At 45.2% G+C, this 21,620-nt stretch overlaps 1 protein-coding gene across 3 annotated transcripts in view; it reads left to right on the forward strand.

The window, feature by feature from the left end:
- The first annotated feature begins 6,363 nt into the window (after positions 1-6,363).
- CRMP (Collapsin Response Mediator Protein) overlaps positions 6,364-21,620 on the forward strand; it is a 155,552-nt gene continuing 140,295 nt past the window's right edge. For 2 of the 3 annotated variants that reach the window (XM_045741666.2, XM_069338619.1), the window contains exon 1: positions 6,364-6,537. The gene's annotated coding sequence lies outside the window, so the exon portion shown is untranslated. The remainder of the gene's footprint in view (positions 6,538-21,620) is intronic. The other variant, XM_045741667.2, reaches the window with a different exon arrangement.

A 21,620-nucleotide genomic window follows, 5' to 3' on the forward strand; every position in this document is an offset into this window, starting at 1 on the left:
TATATGTATGTATATCACGAAAATAAACACGTGATTGAGAATGTGACAATGTCAGACCACGGAGGAAAATGAAACAGGAAATTTCCTTAAGTACTTTCGTATATTAAATACTCATTCCTTAAGGAATGGTACTCATTCCTTCTGAAGATGTATTTAATATACGAAAGTACTTAAGGAAATTTCCTGTTTCATTTTCCTCCGTGGTCTGACATTGTCATATATATATATATATATATTATATATATGTCGTACCTAGTAGCCAGAACTCACTTTTTGGCCTACTATTCAAGGCCCGATTTGCCTAATAAGCCAAGTTTTCCTGAATTAATATATTTTTTCTAATTTTTTTCTCATGAAATGATAAAGCTACCCATTTCATTATGTATGAGGTCAATTTTTTTTTTATTGGAGTTAAAATTAACGTAGATATATGACCGAACCTAACCAACCCTACCTAACCTAACCTAACCTATCTTTATAGGTTAGGTTTGGTTAGGTAGCCGAAAAAGTTAGGTTAGGTTAGGTTAGGTAGTCGAAAAACAATTAATTCATGAAAACTTGGCTTATTAGGCAAATCGGGCCTTGCATAGTAGGCTGAGAAGTGCGTTCTGGCTACTAGGTACGACATATATATATATATATATATATATATATATATATATATATATATATATATATATGTATATGATATACACAGTATATTTTAAATTCATTCACTTAAAACATCGTGGGGATGAACTCTCATCTATAAATTTCCCAGTTGTCATTCTAGTAACCAGACTAGGATGCTTACAATATGGAAAATCGTAGAAAGTACCATTACTAAACTCTATCCGAGATTTAAACCTTTCATGGAACACCATAAATATATCTTCACCAAATGCCATTGTGGTACTTCAGGACGAAAATAAATCTTTGAGTGCCAGCTAGGCACTTTCTGTGGTGGTCCTTATTTTAAGCATCCTGGCCTGGCTGGTGAAAGTTCAGTCTCTCAATGATCAAAGTGAAGGAAACGTTATGACACAAACACCCCCCTCCTCCATCCCCACACGTAGTCACTCAGTTCATTATATATATGTAATATATATATATATATATATATATATATATATATATATATATATATATATATATGTAATATATATATATATATATATATATATATATATATATATATATTATATATATATATGTCGTACCTAGTAGCCAGAACGCACTTCTCAGCCTACTATGCAAAGCCCGATTTGCCTAATAAGCCAAGTTTTCCTGAATTAATATATTTTCTCTAATTTTTTTTTATGAAATGATAAAGCTACCCATTTTATTATGTATGAGGTCAATTTTTTTTTATTGGAGTTAAAATTAACGTAGATATATGACAGAACCTAACCTAACCTATCTTTATAGGTTAGGTAGCCGAAAAAGTTAGGTTAGGTAGGTTAGGTTGTCGAAAACAAATTAATTCATGAAAACTTGGCTTATTAGGCAAATCGGGCCTTGCATAGTAGGCTGAGAAGTGCGTTCTGGCTACTAGGTACGACATATATATATATATATATAATATAATATAATATATATTTTAGAGAGGGAGAATGAGAATGGGGGTACCACAGCCTTAAAGAAGAGAACACAGAGCTTAAAGATAAAAACTTGCCATTTAACTCTGAATACGTATGGGGCACGAATAATAGGTCAAGTTACTATTGAATTTTTCAGAGTACTGTATAGCAGAAAAATCAAATTCGTGACTTTTGCACGGGCACCCTAATCACCAGAATGCACCCACATTTCTTATGGAGTCTTGTTACTTTTGATACTTTCCCTTCTTTTGAGGTTAACTCTGATTTGCATAAGTTAAAGGGATGATGTGTTTGATGCCCACATTTACATTATGCAATAAGATGTTCATACTGTATTATCTTGTACAAACTAAACAGAATTTAAATATATTAATAAATATTTTTTCAATGATGCACCCCTTTTATTTCCATGGTATCATATAGTTCCCACATTTATTGAGCATTAAAAGCCATTGGTCTGCACAGAGCAATTTTAAATGGTAAGAAATGCAAATGCTACCACTCCAGATGAACAGTAAAGTGGTTAAGGTACTATGTACGCCAGAGGAATGATCCTTGGCAATGGAAGTTAAAACTGTGGTCGTGTCATAGAGTTCTTAGGTGGTTAATGGCTAAGGGACCACTCAGATTTTGTTTCATACACCTGAGCATCACGTCATAAACAAAGGCCAAAGTCCATTCCATGCACCTGCCAAACCCCGTTTGTGAATATAAAACGGTTTACACACGACTCGCAACTGACTTCGTTCGAACACTTCCGGAACAGGTGCTTCACTGACGAATTTTGTTCGAACCACAACGCTGTAAACGCTTCATCCACGTACTACAAATATAAATAATCACCAACAGAAACTAAACACCTAACTTAACCCAACCTATGCCTATATATGCACAATATGCTACTATATTATTATATTAATTTATATTTGAGAAAATTCCCATTTTGAATGAACAGCATGTAAAAATTTATGAATGCGTCTGTGGGATCGACCGCTGGATGAAATGGACTTGAGTCGAGGACGGGCTAGCCTAAATACTGTTCTCTATTAAAAGAAATGTGTGCCAAATAGGAGGAAGTGCAAAGTTTTCTACAAAAATATCCCTGACAAAGCTGTGGCAGCCAGTGTTATAAATCTGTTGAATGACAATGCAAGGTCTCACTTAAGAAACATTTTAAAACGCAGGCAAAAACAAATATCACTGGACAGCAGGTTCTTGTAAGAAAAGCATCGAGTCTCAAGAGGGGAAAAGAAAATGACAGAAAAGAAAAGAAAAGCTCACAAAAGTACAATTGCCTGACGTTTATATGGCAGGGGACTCCACTGCCAAAGAATAACATTTCTCCCTCTCTTCCACTTCCTCACCACCTTGCACATACGCCAGTATGGGTAAGGCGCGTCTAGGATCCTCTTGGACGTAGGTTCGAACCCTCGTCACGGCCCTAGTTGTGGATTTGTTCACGGGTAAGCTGATAACAGATGTCCATTTATTTCATCTATTGTGTTTATATGTGTATTTTTGTGGTGTGGAACGTACTAATCCAAATTACATTATTCCTTATGGGGAAAAAAATATTCATGTCACCTACACTATTGTGGAAATAAACATTTCAATCACTTAGGCACTAGGAGATTTTAACCTTCTACCCCATGGCTGTGAGGCGGAAGCTCTTTGGCTTCTTCCGGAAGTTGTATATTTCCACGATAGTGTTGTTGACAATTTATATGAAGTGGACATGGATCACTAATAACTATGTGCTTAAATAGGGGCCGGAGGAAATATAACATTTCAGGCGGACCGTAGGTTGGAGCTTCTGAAATGTTAGGTTTAGCGATGCCCTCCCTCTCCCCTTAGGCTGACAACTTTCCCAGGATGCTTCCCACAACAGCTGGCTAACATCCAGCTTCTTATACTTAAAAGGAGACATGCCCAACCATCTCCAACCCGACCGAGGACGCATATAATAGACTACTGCGCTACAGGTCCGATCAAATATGGGTTTGTTTATACATTTCTAAATTGCATATCTAAGACAGAGATAGATATTCAAATTCAAGTCATCTCTCATTCATCATAATATAGAAATTTGTTGAGCTGTAACTCCTATTATTCTAAGCCATTCCATACATATGACCATACGTGCCATACAAATCTCAGGGGAATTAGCAGTGGACAAAGACAAACTCTTCAGCACGAGTGGGACACGAACAAGGGGACACAGGTGGAAACTTAGTACCCAGATGAGCCACAGAGACGTTAGAAAGAATTTTTTCAGTGGCAGAGTAGTTAATAAATGGAATGCACTAGGAAGTGATGTGGTGGCGGCTGACTCCATACACAGTTTCAAATGTAGATATGATAGAGCCCAGTAGGCTCAGGAATCTGTACACTAGTTGATTGACAGTTGAGAGGCGGGACCAAAGAGCCAAAGCTCAACCCCCGCAAGCACAATTAGGTGAGTACATGCAAACGTTATAGACGTAGCCTATGTAGCTCATTCCCAGACATAGTTAGATGTATGGTTTAAATTCCCAGGAACATATGCTGGGTCTTATGCTATATAAGCCATTCTTCTCACGAAGGAAACAGTGCTGTTGAGCCACTTGAAACAGGTACAGCACCGATTACTGTTTCCGTTTCTGTTTCCGTGAGCGGCCACTCAGTAAGCGTGATATCGTTTCCTTCATGACCTTCAGGAAGCGACATTGGGGCCCCACAAGGAGCATAACGTTTTGTGGGCGGAGCTTGGAGTACAAGGAAGCTTATGAATGACGTCATTAGTTACGCCATTCAGTCCTTCCCGGCTCCCTCTCCACGCTTTTTCTGCGCTTTAATTGTTTCTCTCATGCGTGTAAACCATCATAATCAGTCTTGAAGCGTCAATTAGTATTAATAGCAACTCCAACTATTAATTTTGACTATTGGCAGGGATGTTAATTAATTGTAGGCTTATATATGATGGTTTTAACAACGTTGGGAGCTCATTGGAAAGATCAAAATAATATTAGTACGTAGCTTTCATTGACGTTTGTTATATTACTCAAACAAAATATAAGTGAGCGTCAAAAAATTATGTTTTCAAACCTGTTCTAAGTTTCAACCTGATTTTTGTTCTAGAGAACATACACCGCTCTTATGTTGTTCTCTGGACATACCCCAGAGGGATTGACTCTCTCCCTTGATGTTCTCTGGATAACATACGTCTCTTGTTAGCTGGAGAACATATGTCTCTCTTCCTTGTTCTTCTGTGAAGCACATACCCCCTAATCTCTCCCTTGTTGTTCTCTGTAGAAGATATTCAACTCTCTGTCTTGATGTTCTCTGAAGAACATACCCCGCACCCCTCCCTGCTTGCTCTTTCATTCTTGACAAGTTAATTACTACACATTGTTGTTGTAACTTTGCGTATTGACTGCTTCTCTCTCTTAAATCATTCACTTGTAATTGCAAGCGAAGGCAAATATTTGGGGATCAACCTCATTCTCAACAGTAATGTTGAGAATGAATGTTCATAATGTTCACTGAATGTAATATGAAATGAAAAACAATGAAAGATTGAAAGTTATGGATCTCTTTGAGCTCCTCTGCTTCCAAACATGAACCGAGAACACAGTTCCCCCTCTGGATCGCCACACTGAGGCGCTGAAACAGGGAACTGACAGCTCTTGGGTCTCTGGTGGTGTCTGGTCTCAGATGCCATGGGAACAAAGATGAGCTGACTTTCCAATTTTTTGATACGTGTTAGATTTTGCTGTTTACCTTGTGATTTGCTGCACCACCTGCCTCTAGTGAGTACCAAGGTGTATGTAGGTGGCAGCAAGGTTGGATACAATAAACAAATACACGAAGGATATACATATTTGTGTATTCTGTATGCCTTCTGTATTATAGAATTGACTGTATTTTATAGTGAAATCATTTTATAATGTTTTCGTTCTCAATTATCCACGTGCTATAAGCATTATCGCACTGAATTTCGTACTTCTGCTTGTTATATATTTGATTATTATTATGTGTCATGGTGTATGTGTGGTGTATGGTGTGGTGCATGGTGTGGCTGTGCAGGTGTGGGCGAGTATGGTGCATGGTGTGGCTGTGGAGGTGTGGGGTGAGTGTGGTGCATGGTATGGTTGTGGAGGTGTGGGGTGAGTGTGGTGCATGGTATGGTTGTGGAGGTGTGGGTGAGTGTGGTGCATGGTGTGGTTGTGGAGGTGTGGGTGAGTGTGGTGCATGGTGTGGTTGTGGAGGTGTGGGTGAGTGTGGTGCATGGTGTGGTTGTGGAGGTGTGGGTGAGTGTGGTGCATGGTATGGTTGTGGAGGTGTGGGTGAGTGTGGTGCATGGTGTGGTTGTGGAGGTGTGGGTGAGTGTGGTGCATGGTGTGGTTGTGGAGGTGTGGGTGAGTGTGGTGCATGGTGTGGTTGTGGAGGTGTGGGTGAGTGTGGTGCATGGTGTGGCTGTGGAGGTGTGGGTGAGCCTCTATCATCAACACCACCAAAGCAAAGATTTTTAGCTTTTCGCATTACCTTGCAGACCTTCCAAATGCTGCCAGTCGCGCGCCTCATCTTCCTGTAATAGAAACAGAACATATTTATGCCTGTACGATATATAAATCGTTTATTTTAACGGATACCGCCATTGTTTGATTAAAAGTAGCATATTTATGTAAAAGATACTCGAGGAGTTAGGAGGAGAATAGTGTTAGGGGTATTAGAAGAGGTGTGGTGAGAGAGGCGGGTGGCAACAGTGGCGGAGGGTTGTGGTGCGGGGGTTGGTCTCAAGACAACTTCACTTCACTGCGACGTCGCGGTCCTGAGCACATCCTCCTTCCCTGCACGCGCCTTAATACGTGTTTGTTGTTGTGTGTGTTTGTGTGTGTGAGAACGTTTCCCCCCCTGCACGCGCCGCCACAGTACGGTGCGAGCCTCGTGTCTGGTGCCTGCCTGCCTGCCCTTAGCCGTAAGTGATACAATATCCTCTCTCTTGTTTTGCTCAAATGCAGTTTTGGGAGTGATGGCTGCATGAGATTATGTTGACATTGAAGACATAAACAGCGGATTAATTAGACTTGTTATTTGTTTGTACCTGCTTATGAGAGAAGGTGAGGTCAATGAGGCTACGATTGTCATGCCCTGCCTGCCTGTCACAGACACAGGACCGTCTACCGGCCTCTGCATGTCTGGCCGCCGGCTGCTACACGTGAGAGGAGTGTTGATAGCAATGATCACTCTTCTTGATATCCTTTGCGTGGTCTTATTGCTGCTGTAGCGGAAGGCAAAAGTGTCGTTTTACAGATCAGAACAAATCTGCATATTTGCAACTAAGTGATTTTGATATTGAGGTTCAGAGCCTATATACATAGGGCTACATTGATTAGTGTTTCATTAAATGTTCGTTCAATAAAGCTTGGAGCGTTCAGTTGCACAGTTGTCGTTCAACAATTCATGGTTTAAGCATTATAATTAGTGACATTAACAATAACAATGTTTAAAAGACAATTAAAATGTCCTACTCAACACTCAGCCGTTAATATATAGCCATTACAAGTCATTACTTTTATAAATATGTTCTATACATAAATTTACTGTTTGAAGAGAATATAGATAAGTGGTGCCAAAATTAATTATATTTAAATATCTATATAAATTAGATATATACCACTATACCATTAGGATATATTTTTACTTAATGCTCTTAAATACTTTTCACAATTTTTCCCCACATATTTGTATATATTAATTATGAAAGAACTATGTGAATCGTACATAGTGTGTACACAAATAAACGAGAATTAAAATAAATGTGGTAGATTTTGAGGGATGACACAAGGAGAGGATGCAAGGAGTTAGAAGAGCAGTGGGAGTGAGCTGGGTGGTACTTGGTCGCAGCTACCTTTACTGTACTACTGTGCATTGATGGTTTACTGTGCATTGTGAGGGTTTACTGTACTACTATGCACTGTGAGGGATGCACACCTCCCCTAAAGAAACAAGAGTAACATTCACATTCTCCTTTGCTTGGTTTAGACTCCTGTTAAGCAATAATTTGATGGCCATTTTAAGAGGCTACCTCGCTTTCCTCTGTCGTAAAATGTGAGAATATTTAATTAGCGTTTTCTTAACGTACACATTTTTTTTATCAATAAAATCGTGGTTCTTAGTTTCCGAGGTTAAATTTTGTTACAGATTGATGGTGCAAGTTCGTCAATATGTGCATATGAGACTAAATAATGTAATATATTGGTTAGGTTGCCCTTTTGTTAAAAGATATACTTTTATAGTGATGGTGATAATGATATTAATAATAATAATAATAATAATAACAATAATAATAATATAAAACTTAATATATTAAGTACGGTTATTGCCCCCGAAAATTTCAGTAATACTGTAGCCGCAGAAAGATTTAATATTTTATATTAATACACATAAGTATTTCTATAATAATAATAATAATGCTACTTTTGTTGCCACGTCCATAATTATTATTACTTGTAGCTTATAATATTCTGTAGGACTAAACGGTTATCTTACCCTTTCCTTATTTCCTTCCATGCTACATATAGCCTCATCTCAGTGATGAGGCTGATGATGGGTATTTACAATATTTTTAAAAACTTTCTATATCAAAACTAAAAAAAAATGATGAATCGGTAGAGATATAAATCCTCTCTATGCTAAAAATGTTTCGCATAAATGTAAATCGATAGAATTATGAAAGCGCATATTAGGGCTTTGTTTCCCTAACAAAGCAACAGTGCCATGAGCAAGTCTGAGTAAGCTTTACAGTGCCTGCATTCCGGTCTGTCCCTGGTGTGACCTCAAACGGTTTAATAGTTGGTAGTATGAAGCTGGATGTCACTGTCGGTGGCAGTGATGTCTAGGGTTATGGTAGTTGCTAGTTGAAGAGCTGAGCGTTCAACGGACTCTCACTATAGCCCGTGCTACTTGGAACTTATGTTCAGGGTAGTTGAATCTGAAAAAAACAGCTAAGCGTTCTTGTAGCTGATAACGCTGATTATATTGTAGCGTGAAGCTTGATGTATATTGTAGCGTAATGCATGAAGAATTGTTGTAGCGTGAAGAATTATTGCAGCGTGAAGCTTGAAGTGTGAATTGCAGCATGAAGCTTGACATGTGTGAATTGCAGCATGAAGCTTGACGTGTGTGAATTGCATCGTGAAGCTTGACGTGCTCAGTTCCGTAAAGGTGGGCACGTAGTCTTGAAGTGAGAATCTGGCCGTTATATTGAGCGGAAGGACCCGCTGGAGGAGCTGGCGCGGGTCGTTGTGTGGTGACCTTGGTCGGCGTCCGAGGCTCAGTAATGCTTCTAGTGCACCACAGGAAACGGGGGGGGGGGGCGTCCCATCTTGCGTTTTCTGTGGGCGTCTCGTTTTATTAGCCCTTCCCAGGTCCGTAATATTGTTAATTGTATTTTTCATGCAATGGTGTTTACGTGTGTGTGTGTTTGTAAGAGGATAGAGATGGATGGATATATATATATATATATATGTATATATATATATATATATATATATATATATATATATATATATATATATATATATATATATATATATATATATATATATATATATATATATTACAGAAAGAGAGCGATTTTGATGGGGGAGGCGCGGTAAGGGAGTGCCAGTGAGGGAGGCAGGGCACTGGGAATGCCAAAGAAAGAGGCGTGCTTTTGAACGCTATTAAGAGATTGGTTGTCACTGGCCGGTAAGCCGAGAAAATACCAGCACACGCCCTCCACGGCACGCCCACATTGCCACACGTGTACACGCCCACAGTGCCACACGTGCACACGCCCACAGTGCCACACGTGCACACGCCCACAGTGCCACACGTGCATGGAGTTACACGAGGCGCGGTGACACAAAACATATTCGCTATCACCTCCACCGTGTCAATGGTCATTCCAAGACATGCATGAGTTTGGGAGGATGTATCAATAGGCCTTCTGTAGTTTGTTCTTATGTACGCATAATAGTCATATTGAGGCAAATTTACAAGGGCCGTGACGAGGATTCGAATCTACGTCTGTGAGCATCCCAGACGCTGCCTTAATCGACTGAGCTTACGGGCCGTGACGAGGATTCGAATCCTCGTCACGGCCCTTGTGGATTTGTTCATTGATGCATCAAGTTATTGTGATTTCTGTGTGTATTGAGGCAATGGAGTGACTTGATCCAGCGTTCTGGGGATTCCCAGACACCGATCTGATGCGGGGCGTAAAAGTTAACGCCATTTCCAAAGGCCAGTGTGGTCGGGTCAACTGTGAAACCCTGGAAGGGCTCCAGTTTGGAGCCTCCAGAACCTCTCAGTGAATTCTGTAGAGTTCAGGGTAGGTCAACGTTTGTACCATCGTGGCCGAGTCGGTTAAGGCAGGTGTCTGGGAATGATCAGAACGCGGGTTAAAGTCATTTCATTGCCTCAAAATGATTTCCATTGGTATATCACGCCATTGTGATATCATTGCGTTATGTGCCCATGTTGCTGGCGATGAGTCACAATAACGTGGCTAAAGTATGTTGAGAAGACCACACACTAGAAGGTGAAGGGACGACGACGTTTCGGTCCGTCCTGGACCATTCTCAAGTCGATTGTGATGAGGAGATTTGATTGATTGATGAAGATTAAGCCACCCAAAAGGTGGCACGGGCATGAATAGCCCGTAAGTGGTGGCCCTTTTGAGCCATTACCAGTATCAAAAGCTGATACTGGAGATCTGTGGAGGTGCGAATGCACCCTGCATGACGGGAGATGTCTCCTTTGTGAATGTGTTAAGATGAAGATGAAGCCACCCAAAAGGTAGCACGGGCATGAATAGCTCGTAAGTGGTGGCCCTTTTGAGCCATTTCCAGTATCAATGGAAGATACTGGAGATCTGTGGAGGCGCGACTGCACCCTGCGTGACGGGAGATGTCTCCCGTGTGATGAGGAGGTAGAGACAGGCAATAAATAGGCAAGAGAGAGCTGAGGAGGAAAGTAAGGTATAGGGGATAGTAGTAATAATCCCCTAATAATAGTAATAATAAATAGTAATTATCATTTCCTTGATAATGTTATGGGCTATTCATGCCCGTGCCACCTCTTGAGTGGCTTAATCTTTATCAATCATCAATCTTGATAATGTCCACCATTTGGTCACCACTTGGTCCGGGAGACATCTCCCGTCACGCAGGGTGCAGTTGCGCCTCCACAGATCTCCAGTATCATCTTTTGATACTGGTAATGGCTCGAAAGGGCCACCACTTACGGGCTATTCATGCCCGTGCCACCTCTTGGGTGGCTTAATCTTCATCAATCAATCTGATAATGTCCTCCCTCCCTCTCTTTGTATAGATGACATTCAGACTGCAGACGTGAGCCACACAGTCGCGGGGTCATAATAGCCTTATTTCGTCCGTGAAGTCTTGGTTGTAGGTCGTTATTATTCTTGGCTCCGAGGCCCTTTTCGCAGTCAGGTTTACTCATTCAGGCTATCGGCACTGCTGGGCTGCTGGGCCAGGTGCACTTACCTGGCACACATGTACACTTACCTGGCACACATGTACACTTACCTGGCACACATGTACACTTACCTGGCACACATGTACACTTACCTGGCACACATGTACACTTACCTGGCATTTATGCGACCACTTACGAAACCTCTGCATCTTTCCTCAATTATGGCGTCTTGTCTACATTCCATAAATAGTTTATGAGCTACGAAAATTCACAATTCAAGGTTATTATTGTTATAAAAAAAACTCGTAGTGCTTCGGAGTTGATAAACTGTTTCATGCATTTAAACAATTGACAAACACCCCCGATGAGTGCTGAAAGATGCACAGGTTTCGTAAATGAATGCGTAAATACTTGGTGAATACTGCGCCATGGTTTCCTGATCAATAAGCAGGCCTTGATCCGATGTAGAGGGTTCCTCTGCAACACTATGCGCCTCTTCTTTAAAATCATTAGTTTCCTCGTGTGTTAGCTAAATGAATTGTGGGGTTCAGTCCCTGAGCCCATTATGTGCCTCTGTAACCCTTTCCACTACCGCCCACGGGATGGGTATGAGGTGCATAATAAATGAACTAAACTTAAAAAACTGTTGAAGACCCAAAACCTGTCACAATAGAGCTGCAGTGGTTCAAGCTTGGGACACGAGGAGAGCTCCGCTGGTGCCAGCAGGTGACACAAGAGCTCCGCTGGTGCCAGCAGGTGACACAAGAGCTCCGCTGGTGCCAGCAGGTGACACAAGAGCTCCGCTGGTGCCAGCAGGTGACACAAGAGCTCCGCTGGTGCCAGCAGGTGACACAAGAGCTCCGCTGGTGCCAGCAGGTGACACAAGAGCTCCGCTGGTGCCAGCAGGTGACACAAGAGCTCCGCTGGTGCCAGCAGGTGACACAAGAGCTCCGCTGGTGCCAGCAGGTGACACAAGAGCTCCGCTGGTGCCAGCAGGTGACACAAGAGCTCCGCTGGTGCCAGCAGGTGACACAAGAGCTCCGCTGGTGCCAGCAGGTGACACAAGAGCTCCGCTGGTGCCAGCAGGTGACACAAGAGCTCCGCTGGTGCCAGCAGGTGACACAAGAGCTCCGCTGATGCCAGCAGGTGACACAAGAGCTCCGCTGGTGCCAGCAGGTGACACAAGAGCTCCGCTGGTGCCAGCAGGTGACACAAGAGCTCCGCTGATGCCAGCAGGTGACACAAGAGCTCCGCTGATGCCAGCAGGTGACACAAGAGCTCCGCTGATGCCAGCAGGTGACACAAGAGCTCCGCTGATGCCAGCAGGTGACACAAGAGCTCCGCTGATGCCAGCAGGTGACACAAGAGCTCCGCTGATGCCAGCAGGTGACACAAGAGCTCCGCTGATGCCAGCAGGTGACACAAGAGCTCCGCTGGTGCCAGCAGGTGACACAAGAGCTCCGCTGGTGCCAGCAGGTGACACAAGAGCTCCGCTGGTGCCAGCAGGTGACACAAGAGCTCCGCTGATGCCAGCAGGTAACACAAGAGCTCCGCTGATGCCAGCAGGTGACACAAGAGCTCCGCTGGTGCCACCAGGTGACACAAGAGCTCCGCTGGTGCCACCAGGTGACACAAGAGCTCCGCTGATGCCAGCAGGTGACACAAGAGCTCCGCTGGTGCCAGCAGGTGACACAAGAGCTCCGCTGATGCCAGCAGGTGACACAAGAGCTCCGCTGGTGCCACCAGGTGACACAAGAGCTCCGCTGGTGCCAGCAGGTGACACAAGAGCTCCGCTGGTGCCAGCAGGTGACACAAGACCTTCGCTGGTGCCAGCAGGTGACACAAGAGCTCCGCTGGTGCCAGCAGGTGACACAAGAGCTCCGCTGGTGCCAGCAGGTGACACAAGAGCTTCGCTGGTGCCAGCAGGTGACACAAGAGCTCCGCTGGTGCCAGCAGGTGACACAAGAGCTCCAGGGGTGAGAGTTTACACGCAACCAACCTCCATCATAAAGATCTTGTTGAGAAGTTGAAAAAGGACAATACTTATTATTATTATTAACATCTTTATTGACAAAATGAATTACAATTTTGCCTAATCTGAGGATTTCGATGATAGTCTTATTAAAGTGAGGATGATGCTGGTATTCACTGTCACGCAGGACAGAGGGGTCATACATAAGACAATAGGTCTAAACTGTAGGCGGAAGTACATAGCCACTACCAGAATACTCAGATTGTAAACTCTGTGATAAACCTTTAATGCATTCACTAGAGCACTATGTTGTTGAATGTGAAGGACAATACTCGGCCTGTTGTGGAGGGTTTGTTGAGTGGTTTAAGGGGTAACGTGAGCCGCGTGGGGCCTCCCTCCCACATCCCTCCTTATCTTGAGGTGATTTCGGGGCTTTAGTGTCCCTGCGGCCCGGTCCTCGACCAGGCCTCCACCCCCAGGAAGCAGCCCGTGACAGCATTTTACTGCTAGGTAACAGGGGCATAGGGTGAAAGAAACTCTGCCCATTGTTTCTCGCCGGCGCCTGGGATCGAACCCAGGACTACAGGATCACAAGTCCAGCGTGCTGTTCGCTCGGCCGACCGGCTCCTTCCTGCTAAAATGATTGTACTTATAACAAGTGTTGAGCCTCCCAGGGATAACAGCTCCTGTTATCCTCCTTCAGACAAAGGCAATGCAGTGGTTATCGATTACGCGGACTTCATTTAATCGTAAATTAAGACGGCTCTCTATTCTCTGTCCTCCTGACTTTGGCATCGCATTTTTTCCTTGTCATTTTTCCTTTCCCTTCTCTTCCTTACTTCTACGGTCTCTCTAAAGTTCTCAAACCTGGTGTTCCTCGTCGCCTTGTCACGTCTTCAAGAGGCTTAGTCGGGTGTTCTCCTGGCTTGCCTGAACTCTCACGCCTTGTCTTATTTTGTTCTCCTGTCCACCTGCGTCACTCTGAGGACTTCATGGATAGGTTAATCCTCCTGCAGCTGGATGATTCGTAGTGTTAATGATGATTCTCTTCTCCCCAGCGTTGCCCTTGATGATCTCTCCTTAGCCAGAGGGCGACTGAGGCCTTCATCATCTTCCACTACTTAGACGCCTTTCTCCATCTCATCATATGTTGTTGTTTCAGATTTAGCTACTCAGAACGAAGTGTCCATGTAGCACGGGCTATGGTGAGCCCGTAACCTCATCATACTTTGTGTTAATCTTATCGTGAGGCGCCGCCCTGGGTCTGGTGAGGCGTGGGGTGAGGCGTCCTGGTGAGGGAGAGACCATGAAGGCGCCGCCCTGGGTCTGGTGAGGCGTTGGGTGAGGCGTGAGGCGTCCTGGTGAGGGAGAGACCATGAAGGCGCCGCCCTGGGTCTGGTGAGGCGTGGGGTGAGGCGTGAGGCGTCCTGGTGAGGGAGAGACCATGAAGGCGCCGTCCTGCAGCAACTCGACACCTCCCTCACAATTCTATTTCCTCCTGCTTTGATTTCTGAAAAGATTCTTGTGTCATTACTCACGGAGCTCACGTTACTTGCTGTTGTTGTTCCTTGATACAATTGTCGCCGGATGTTGGGGTGACCCGTCTGGGGGTTGACCCTCCACCTCCCCCCTTCCCCTCCTTTCCCTTCCCTCCCTCTACCTCCCCCTTTCTCTAACCCCCCCCCCCCCACCCCTTTCCCTTCCCTCCACATTCCCTTTCCTATTTCGTTTACTTTTCCTACTCACCTTTTTCTTTCGTTATCCCTACTACCTCCCATTTTCTTACTCTCGCTTCCTCTTTTTTGCTCCTACATTCTCCTCTTTCCTACGCCCCCTTCCGCCCCCCCTCTCCCCCTCCCCACCAACCTCCCCTCCCCCCAAATAATATAATTATCTAATAGTTGGGTGTTAATAATTTTATCAATTCCTCTATTGTATAAAATAAAATTTATATATATATTGTATATCATATTTTCCTCATGTTGATGGCTTTTGTTACTTGACGCTGAGGCACAACGTTAAAATAGCCCCGGTTACAGTTCTCACTGTGACGTCACGAGTTGTCTGAACATGGGAAGAATATTGGAGGGGGTGGGTGAGTGGGGGGGAGGAGAGGGGGGGTGTGTATTGGAGGGGGGGGGTGAGTGGGGGGGAGGAGAGGGGGGGTGTGGGGTGGTGAGGGGGGGGTCACGTGTCGGCTGTCATTTATAGAACGTTAATTGATGACACCACAGCTGTCGAAGGGACATTTTAGAGGGCTGTCACGAGAGAGGAAATGTGGGGAGGGGGGGGGGATATGGGGGAAGATGGGGGGTTGGGGGTAGGGAGGGGGAGAGGGGTGTGGTCATGGAGGACGACAGTATAGCCATCTTCCCTTCTGCTTCGTCACCCGTATAATGAGCGCCTCACAAATGGTCATCACTCATACAATGAGAAGTTCGACCATCGTTTTCAATGGTATTTGAGACCCATTTTCGTTCTTTTTTCTTAAGTGTTTCAGTTTGTCTTACCCAAGTGTGTGTAGCTACCGTAGAGCGTCTGAAGAAGCTCTACTAAGAAGTGAACTGAAGAACTACTCTACTACTGTGCCCTAAGAAGAAGCGTCTGGGGGGGGGAAGAGGCCAGGAAGCCTGTCCAGCTTCACACTCACTAGAAGAAGCGTCTGAAGGGGGGTAGAGGCCAGGAAGCTTGTCCAGCTTCACACTCACTAGAAGAAGCGTCTGAAGGGGGGTAGAGGCCAGGAAGCTTGTCCAGCTTCACACTCACTAGAAGAAGCGTCTGAAGGGGGGTAGAGGCCAGGAAGCTTGTCCAGCTTCACACTCACTAGAAGAAGCGTCTGAAGGGGGGTAGAGGCCAGGAAGCTTGTCCAGCTTCACACTCACTAGAAGCGTCTGAAGGGGGGAAGAGGCCAGGAAGCTTGTCCAGCTTCACACTCACTAGAAGCGTCTGAAGGGGGGAAGAGGCCAGGAAGCTTATCCAGCTTCACACTCACTAGAAGCGTCTGAAGGGGGGAAGAGGCCAGGAAGCTTGTCCAGCTTCACACTCACTAGAAGCGTCTGAAGGGGGGAAGAGGCCAGGAAGCTTATCCAGCTTCACACTCACTAGAAGCGTCTGAAGGGGGGTAGAGGCCAGGAAGCTTGTCCAGCTTCACACTCACTAGAAGCGTCTGAAGGGGGGTAGAGGCCAGGAAGCTTATCCAGCTTCACACTCACTAGAAGCGTCTGAAGGGGGGGAGAGGCCAGGAAGCTTATCCAGCTTCACACTCACTAGAAGCGTCTGAAGGGGGGGAGAGGCCAGGAAGCTTATCCAGCTTCACACTCACTAGAAGGTTGTCACCCGAGTGCCTGTACTCTCTGAAGATAATTAGAAGGCGACAACATCGTCAGTTTGTCAATGGTAACGGGTTAATTAAAGAGGCGATGTACTTAACGTTCCCGATGACAACGAGAGGTTGGACAATAGGAATGCTGAGGTCACCCCTGATCGGGAGAGCTTTCTCAGCCTCGGCACACATAGCTTAGTCCATGTCCTCTCTACATCAGCTTGGGGCAGCTAAGAAGATGTTACAAAGATGATTCTTTATGTCGTAAATGACAACAAAAATAGGAACAAAAAGACTTTTTATGATTTACCGGAGACACTAATCGGGGCAAAATTTAAATTTAAATTTACTAATGTTGTGGTGCTTGAAGATGAGGGAAACTTCCAAACACAGTATCTTTATGCCCAACCCGATAACAGGTATTTCCATTGCATATATGTTATACTCAAATTCTATGTCAGTTGGAATATAACCAATCACAGGCAAGTAGGCCTCTGACGTCATGCCAGACAGAGGAGCATCAAGCCATGCTCCCAGCAGCCTCAGTTATCCTCACAGACTCAGAGTAGGTGGACCTCGGCTGGCCAGATATATACCTTGTTGTCTCGGTCAATAAATATATACAGAAGCGACTACTGTGTCTACATTCTACCCGAACAAGGCAAACGAATATATAACTATTGTCCATATTGGTTCGGGGTCTTGAAGTGGGTAGAATATACTTCTTCAACTTCCTACTTCAAGACCCCGAACCAATATGGAAGCAGCTAGAGGAAGTATGGGCCAATAGGCCTTCTGCAGTTACTTCCATTCATATGTTCACTTATCCACTTTATACCCATTGTTTCGTGTTCTGTCTTGTGTTTGTCACCTCACCCAAAACTTTTGTGCCATATCACCTCATCCAATAGAGTATAAGTACGAAGAATTTGTGTGTAAAATAAGGCTTTGAAAATGTAATACGAATTACGAAACGCGTTCAGGCGTCAGCCAATTAAAAAAATGAATTTCGGAGAATTGTTATTTTTTATTACCACCGACAGTGAAGAAAAACATAAGAAATATTGAGAAGATTCGTGTTAGAATTATTAATCTTACCTTTTCGGTCATATTCAACAACATATGTTTACAAGAAAGACTGCTACCAAAATATACTAATTATATATATATTATATATATATATATATATATATATATATATATATATATATATATATATATATATATATATATATATTAAAAGGGAAAGATCACGAGAAAGAGAGAGATAAAATAATCACTACGTATTCCGTGACTGGAGATCATTTATATAACACAAGACTGCCATGGAACTGTATTTTTAGAAGATGCCTGGCCAGCGGTCAGGGCATAGAAGGTTAACTTCACCTTCGATACGTGTTGGTCGAGCAACTGCAAAATCTGCATATTATTGCATATACTAACATTGGTATTGATACTGAATGGTTTGTTTCAACATATGAATTTATGGTATTAAATTCCTGCCTATAATTGTGTAGTAATTCTGTCCGATGTTATTTCTTTTTCTGTAGCGACTCTAGACTGTATAGAGGGTCACATATTTTGTCATGAACTAGCTGTAATATGTAGAGGATTTTTGTTTTCAGCTGCCCTAGACTATATGAAGTGGAGTACAACCGTCCTGTGTGATGGAGATTTGTAGCATGACGTAGCTAGTTCTTGACACACACTGTACTCCCCTTCATATAGTCTAGGGTAGCTAGTTCTTGACACACACTGTACTCCCCTTCATATAGTCTAGGGTAGCTAGTTCTTGACACACACTGTACTCCCCTTCATATAGTCTAGGGCAGCTGGTTCTTGACACACACTGTACTCCCCTTCATATAGTCTAGGGTAGCTGGTTCTTGACACACACTGTACTCCCCTTCATATAGTCTAGGGCAGCTAGTTCTTGACACACACTGTACTCGCTTCATATAGTCTAGGGTATCTGGTTCTTGACACATACTGTACTCCCCTTCATATAGTCTAGGGTAGCTAGTTCTTGACACACACTGTACTCCCCTTCATATAGTCTAGGGTAGCTGGTTCTTGACACACACTGTACTCCCCTTCATATAGTCTAGGGTAGCTAGTTCTTGACACACACTGTACTCCCTTTCATATAGTCTAGGGTAGCTGGTTCTTGACACACACTGTACTCCCCTTCATATAGTCTAGGGCAGCTGGTTCTTGACACACACTGTACTACCCTTCATATAGTCTAGGGCAGCTGGTTCTTGACACACACTGTACTCCCCTTCATATAGTCTAGGGTAGCTGGTTCTTGACACACACTGTACTCCCCTTCATATAGTCTAGGGTAGCTGGTTCTTGACACACACTGTACTACCCTTCATATAGTCTAGGGCAGCTGGTTCTTGACACACACTGTACTCCCCTTCATATAGTCTAGGGTAGCTGGTTCTTGACACACACTGTACTACCCTTCATATAGTCTAGGGCAGCTGGTTCTTGACACACACTGTACTCCCCTTCATATAGTCTAGGGCAGCTGGTTCTTGACACACACTGTACTACCCTTCATATAGTCTAGGGCAGCTGGTTCTTGACACACACTGTACTCCCCTTCATATAGTCTAGGGTAGCTGGTTCTTGACACACACTGTACTCCCCTTCATATAGTCTAGGGTAGCTGGTTCTTGACACACACTGTACTACCCTTCATATAGTCTAGGGCAGTTGGTTCTTGACACACACTGTACTCCCCTTCATATAGTCTAGGGTAGCTAGTTCTTGACACACACTGTACTACCCTTCATATAGTCTAGGGCAGCTGCACAAATGCAGATGTAACCTAAATGTGTAAAAAACTCTAAGGACATGCAGACCCCGATTTCGATGGTTTGGACTCGTCTAAGAGGTGCCCTAGAGCAAGGGAAAAACTGAATTTCACGTAAATTTTTTGTACAGTGTTTTAGTAATTTTTTTGTTACCTTAAAACCTTTATAGTTTACCATATATATATTTCGTCTGGCCGGTGTTAGAAGTATCCACTTTGTTTAAAGACCGATATGGGACTATGTCCTACACCTTAAATCCGGAGTAACCCTGAACCCGGAGATTTAAAATGTCGGTAACTTATTAAATTATATGTGAAGGAAGCTTGTCAGTGACTGTAAATAAGGCTCCAGTTACTGATATCAAATTCATCCGTTAGAACCGTCGCGAATGTAAATCAGAGGACCTACAAACACTGAGAGCTGCCACCGGCAGGATCACTCGCTGGTTCCCGAGCCTACATCACGCCGGCCTCCCACGATAACACAAAGCCACGATTGCACAAAGCCACGATAGCACTAAGCCACGATAACACAAAGCCACCGTAATAAATGATACAGCCCTGGACGACGGCGATGCCCCTTGCAATCTGGAGCTGGAAAGTGGCAGCGTTTCTGTGCTCTGTCATTGATTATCTGAGCCACCAGGGTCTGGAGGCAGACTTTGTAAGACGGCGGTCAGACTTGGGGCCACTTTGGGTTAGCGTTGAATTTGTAAATGTTTAATTGTTTGCACTTGAAAGTGTTTTTTGTCTTTTTAAATTATAGGCTTGTATTCATCTCCACCTTCTCTTTATTTGAGCAAAGTTGTGTGATTCTTTAATAATTTGTTAACCCAGGCACTTTAACTGGTCGGTAGAGCGGCACCCCTCGCTTCTTGCAGGGTCGGCGTTCGATCTCCGTTGGTCCAGTGTTGCCTCACTTTGTCTTGACATCCCAAGTCTTTGTCTATCATCTTACCAGCGACTTTGTTTTCTTTCTCTTTTGTTGCCATTTGTCTTTTCTTCTCCGTTTCTCTTTAGGTCATCTCCAGTTTTCGTTATGGCTATTAACTCCTTTCTTTCTGAAGTGCGAGACGGTAAGAGGAGTTTTACCTTCTCACTTCACCTCACATTGTCACCTTACATATTGACTTTACAACACATTTCGTTGTTACGGGCTCACCATAGCCCGTGCTACTTGGAACTTTTTGTTTTGAGTAGCTGAATCCTAAAACACCATCTTTCGTTATCACCTTCAGCTCTTATTCTTCTTCTGTATGATTTTGTTGGTAATTATTAAGGTTAATGGGAATTTGACGTAACCCGCCTGAAGCCCCTTCAAGCATGACTGGCCGGGTAAAAATTGACAAACACGTTCACGAATGTCGACCCTACGGAGTCATGGCTCACGGGACCTCTGGTGACAAGCACAACATTTTATCAGCAGAAATTTCGAGTAAGTGGGTCATCTGGGGGCTGATAAGAGGAGGTACATCCCACCCCTACTCGAGTGTGAATGGTCGGCTGGGGAGATGGCCGAGTGTCCTTGTTAGTGTGATGCATGGCTGGGCAGGGCTTGCTCTACACGGGGGCAGGGGGGCGGCCAGCACCACACGGGGGGCAGGGGGGCGGCCAGCACCACACGGGAGGCAGGGGGCGGCCTGCACCACACGGGAGGCAGGGGAGCGGCCTGCACCACACGGGAGGCAGGGGAGCGGCCTGCACCACACGGGAGGCAGGGGGCGGCCTGCACCACACGGGAGGCAGGGGGGCGGCCTGCACCACACGGGAGGCAGGGGGGCGGCCAGCACCACACGGGAGGCAGGGGGCGGCCTGCACCACACGGGAGGCAGGGGAGCGGCCTGCACCACACGGGAGGCAGGGGGGCGGCCTGCACCACACGGGAGGCAGGGGGGCGGCCTGCACCACACGGGAGGCAGGGGGGCGGCCTGCACCACACGGGGGGCAGGGGGGCGGCCAGCACCACACGGGAGGCAGGGGGGCGGCCTGCACCACACGGGAGGCAGGGGGGCGGCCTGCACCACACGGGAGGCAGGGGGCGGCCTGCACCACACGGGAGGCAGGGGGGCGGCCTGCACCACACGGGGGGCAGGGGGGCGGCCTGCACCACACGGGAGGCAGGGGGGCGGCCTGCACCACACGGGAGGCAGGGGAGCGGCCTGCACCACACGGGAGGCAGGGGGGGCGGCCTGCACCACACGGGAGGCAGGGGGGCGGCCTGCACCACACGGGAGGCAGGGGGGCGGCCTGCACCACACGGGAGGCAGGGGGGCGGCCTGCACCACACGGGAGGCAGGGGGGCGGCCTGCACCACACGGGGGGCAGGGGGGCGGCCTGCACCAACTGCTCTCGGTGTAGCTTCCTCCTCCTGGCCTCACAAGAAAGCTACAGATAAAAGTAGATTGGATTCCTTGCTGTAGTGACCACTGAGACAGTCTCCTCATTAGCCACAGCGGC

Source organism: Procambarus clarkii, chromosome 40 (assembly GCF_040958095.1).
Source record: "Procambarus clarkii isolate CNS0578487 chromosome 40, FALCON_Pclarkii_2.0, whole genome shotgun sequence".
In the NCBI taxonomy this organism is placed as follows: Eukaryota; Metazoa; Arthropoda; class Malacostraca; order Decapoda; family Cambaridae; genus Procambarus; species Procambarus clarkii.